This window comes from Carlito syrichta, unplaced genomic scaffold (assembly GCF_000164805.1).
Source record: "Carlito syrichta isolate Samal-C Ts95f unplaced genomic scaffold, Tarsius_syrichta-2.0.1 Scaffold305279, whole genome shotgun sequence".
Lineage (NCBI taxonomy): Eukaryota > Metazoa > Chordata > Mammalia > Primates > Tarsiidae > Carlito > Carlito syrichta.
In genome coordinates, this window is record NW_007249375.1 from 48,607 (window position 1) to 53,643 (window position 5,037).

Consider the following 5,037-nt stretch of genomic DNA (forward strand, 5'->3'; position numbering starts at 1 on the left):
ACCTGTGCAATCTTCGTCTTAGAGCTAATTTTGATGCAGCTAACAAAATAGAACAATCAATTTATTTTAGTAGCACCATCAAAATAATATAAGCAAGATATCTGATTTATAGCTCTTATAGGTTTATACAAGATAAGCAAAAGAAGAGACCATAGGCTGGTGAATAGTTAGAATGCTCTTACACCCTGGTGGTAAAGAGAAGAGGACTTGGTGTAGCCACAGAAGGAATGAAGAAAGGAAAGGGGTATATATTATCAGCAAGACCTCACAGATTAGACCATAATTAGTAAACTAGGGTAAAAAGGTCAAAGAGGGCACCAAGTTTTCTGTCATGGTGGCTAAAAAAGTTATGATCCAACTAAGAAAACAGAATAATCATTTTGATGGTTGGAGATACAGTTTTTGGATTTCTTTTTCTTTCTTTCTTTCTTTTTATTTTTTTGAGTTGGAGTCTCACTCTGTTGTCGAGGCTGGAATGCAGTGGCACACTTACAGCTACTCCAGTGTAAAGGTTAGAAGAAAAAGTAGAAAGATTTTTTTTGGAAATTAAATAAAGTAGAACAAAAAGATAAAGAATGTAGAATCAGACAAAAGATAAGAATTATTAAAAAAATGAAAACAGGAAAATTTTCAGAACTGAAGGGCATGTTTCAACATTGGTTATGATCACCAAGTACCCAGCCCAATGAATAAAGCAAGACCCACACAAAGATATATCAAATACTGAAATGTCAAAACATCAAGAACAAAGACAAGATTGAGTAAACTTCAGAGAGAAATGTAAAGGTAGAATAAAGGTCCATCTTTTTTCAGACATACAAGGTCCACAAAAACTTCCCACGCACTCTTTCTTAGGAAGCTAATCAAGAATATGCTTCAACAAATCAACGAAAGAGGAAGACAGGCAATCCAAGAAATAAAGGAATCAATACAGAAGAGAGGAAGAAGGAATTCCTAAGAAAATGGTGAAAAGAAATCTCAGGATAATAGTTGTGCAGCAGGCTTATAAACAAGAAATCTAGAGCTTAGCATTAGAAGTTGAATGTTCTACAAGTGATGTATTCAAGATGAAAATGGATCTGAGAGATAGTTTGATACAATTGATTGTACTGGTAAATCTTTGGCTTAGTTAGAGGTAGAGGCCAGGCGCAGTGGCTCATGCCTGTAATCCCAGCACTTTGGGAGACAGAGACAAGAGGATTGCCTGAAGCCAGGGGTTTGAGACCAGTTTGGACAACTTGGCGAGACTTGTCTCTATAATAAATTACAAGATTAGCCAGGTGTGGCGTGTGCCTGTAATTCCAGCTACTTGGAAGGCTGAGGCAGAATGATCGCCTGAGCCCAGCAGGTCGAGACTGCAGTAGCTGTGAGCATGCCACTACACTCCAGCTTGTGCAGCAGAGTGAGACTCCAATTCAAATAGAATAAAAGTTAGAGGCAGGCAAAGAATTAAGCAAATAAACACAACAATGAAGCAACTATTAATTTCAGGAAAAATACAAAGTTTAATAAGAAAAGTAATCACAGTAAAATACCTGACTTAGTAATGAATATTAAAATAACTCTAATGCTTTAAACTTTCAGTACTTTATTTAATCAAAATTGTGAAATAGAACCAGATGAGGTGGTGTCTGCAGTCCTAGTCACACAGGAGGCTGAGATGGGAGGATCCCATGAATTCAGGAGTTCAAAACCAGCCTGGCCAACATAGTGAGACCCAGACTCTAAAATGAAAAAATAAAGCCAAGCTCGGTGGCTCAGCCTGTAATCCCAGCGCTTTGGGAGGCTGAGGTGAGTGGATTGCCTGAGCCCGTGGGTTCGAGACCCGCCCGGGCAACTTGGCGAGACCTCATCTCTACAATAAAATCAAAAATTAGCCAGGCGTGGCGCGCACCTGTAATTCTGGCTACTCGGAAGGCTGAGGCGGAAGGATCACCAGAGACCAGCGGGTCAAGGTTGCGGTGGCTGGAAGTGTGCCACTGCACTCCAGCCTGGGCAATGGAGTGAGACTCCAACTCAAAAAATAATAATAAAATAAAGTAAAATGAAAAAAATTGTAAAATAACTGAGAGGTTGGAGTAATAGGAGGAAAAAAGGTATGAGAGAAGAGAACTAAATCCATCTTCCATGGGAATAAGTCAATAAACAGTAACTACAATTTTTTTTCTTTTTTGAGTCAGGGTCTCAGTTATCTAGGTTGGAGTGCAGTGGCACAATCACAGCTCGCTGCAGCCTCCAACCCCTGGACTCAAGCAATGCTCCTGTATCAGCCTCCCAAAGTGCCGGTATGTGCAGGAAACTTTATTTGTATATAAACAATTTAACTTTTAGACTATTATGGTTTAGTTCAAAGGTAATGAGTTATCTCAGTTGATTGTTCACAGTCATAGATTGAATTCCTTGTTCTACCCTTTCCCCTCCTTCTTACTATTATATTTGAGTAGTCTTAGAAGAAAACAGACTATAACATCTGTAGTTTTAAAAAATAATTTAAAAAATTTGAATAGTAAACACTTAACTTAAAAATGGCTATCCTAGCTGGGCTCGGTGGCTCAGCCTGTAATCCCACGCCTTTGGGAGGCTGAGGTGAGTGGATTGCCTGAGCCCGCGGGTTCGAGACCTGCCTGGGCAGCGAGACCTCATCTCTACAATAAATCAAAAAATCAGCCGGGCGTGGTAGCGCATGCCTGTAATTCCGGCTACCTAGAAGGCTGAGGCGGAAGGATTGCCGGAGCCCAGCAGGCGAGGCTGCGGTGGCCGGGAGCGGCCACTGCACTCCAGTCTGGGCGACAGAGTGAGACTCCAACTCAAAAAAAAAAAAAAAAAATGGCTATCTTCCCTCACAGTTTCACTAAAGACACATATATGCAAAATATAAGAATGACACATTTATTAGTTTATTGTCATCTGGCATTCTCCCTAGATGCCACTCCTCAACTCCCTTAGAAAAATAACTGTGAATATTTTTATGAACTTAAATAACTACCAATAGTTTCACAGTTGGTCATCTTGGCTTATGTAATTGCAGACAATGTATGAAAAGAAAAATTGGTTCTGCTTCTCTCCTTTACAAATAAATTATTAAATGATGTGAGCATTTGAAACATATACCACTGGGCGTAGTGGCTCACACCTATAATCCTAGTACTTTGGGAAGCTGAGGTGAAAGGATTGCCTGAGCCCACAGGTTCGAGATCAGCCTGGGCAACTTAGCGAGACCTCATCTCTACAATTAAAAAAAAAAAAATTAGCTGGGTGTGGTAGCATGTGCCTGTAGTTTCAGATACTTGGAAGGATCACCTGAGCCCAGCAGGGAGAGGCTGGGGTGGCCATGAGCATGCCACTACACTCCAGTCTGGGCAACCGAATGAGACTCCAACTTAAAATAAATAAATAAATAAATAAAAATACATATATACCAATAAAAGTCACCAGAGCAAGTACAGGTTTTTCCAAGCAGAAGTTTTGAAAAATGGTGAAGAGTCATTATTGGAGAAGTGTGTTCCATTATTTTTGGCTCTACTGTGGTTCACTGGCCTATAATTGGTTCATTTATTCAACTCATTCATATAACACTGCTTTACAGATCTCCTTATTACATTTGAGGAACCAAGCTAAATTCTGAATTTCCTGAAATCTGTAATATTCTCATTTATACTTCATGGCCTAAAATACTGTAAATTTATCTTAACATCAGCAATTCTTTTTTAGAAAAAAATCGATTTTAACAACAGGATTGCTATGATTACAGAGATCAAAAGTACATAGCACTCCTAAATTCAACATTCTGAAGAAGTTCTCCACTGTCTTTTCTACATTTCCTGTTTTCCAAGAGTTGGATAAACATCATAGTATTATGTCAATGTTAAAAAGGAAGAAGGGGCTCCATCTTCTGCATTTTCAGGAAAATGTACTTCTCAGGCAAGTATGTATTAAAAAATATACCAAAAAGAAAGGAACCACCAGACAGTAATTCCCATGAAGATATGAGTTTTGCGATCCATCATGGCACTTCCAGTGCCAGAGTACCCGGCAACATACTTGGTACTAAAATGTATTAAATGAATGAATGATCTACTCCTTTATAATTTTGCCTACCTTCTCTAACCAGCAGAGATGCAAATCAGGTATTCCTATGTCTGACTGTTAAGGAAGACTTGCCTTGTTAATTTATGTATCCCCAGAGCCCAGTCAACGTTGAAAGAAAAAAAAAAGGAGGGTAAGCCCTTTTTTGGAATCGGTCAGAATAGGAACCCCCCCATACATTTTATTTGTTACCAATAAAACTTCCAGCAGTCTGTCGTTTTTGAAACAGCATAGCCTTAAGCGGAGTCATTATACTTCTTTTAAAGTCACTTTTTCAGGATAGGTGCTTCCCACTCCATTCAAAGTGAAGACAGGTTAGCAAAACCGCAAAGACCTGGCTAATTCAAACACAAGCTAATTTATTATTATTGGCCCCAATGACCCAATTTCTTCGGCTACAGGCCAACGTCCACAACCGCACTGACACCTCCTGTGGGGCGAATGGCTCACCAGTAGCTGGTGAGGAATGAGCACAGCTCTTCCTGGCCAAAACCGAGGGAGGCTAGGATTTGTACAGTGCAGTCGTCCAAACACCTCGAGTCGATCCCTGCGTTTTAAATCTGCATAAGAAAATACCTTCCGTTTTCCTTGGAACAAGCTTGGGGAAACAAGTCTCCTGAGCCCTTCGGGCGAGCTTTTCCAAATGCTACGGCCCCTTCCAAGCCATCCACGCCCGAGCCCCAGAGCGAGCCACACACCGCAAGACCCAGCTCTAAAGGGTCACAGCCCAGCGGTCCGCCGCAAGCCTCGCCTTTAAAGAAGCCGCGCGCGGTCCGGCTGCCCCGGAGTTCAACTTCCGGCCACATAGTGAGAGGATGTTTTCCTACTGGAGCCGCGCCGCGGGGGCGCGCCCCCGGCCACGCCCTCCTGGCCACGCCCGCCACGCCCGGCCTCCTGAGCGCGAGCTCGGGTGGGCGCGCGGAAGGGGCGGGGCCCCGTGGGCGGCGGCGG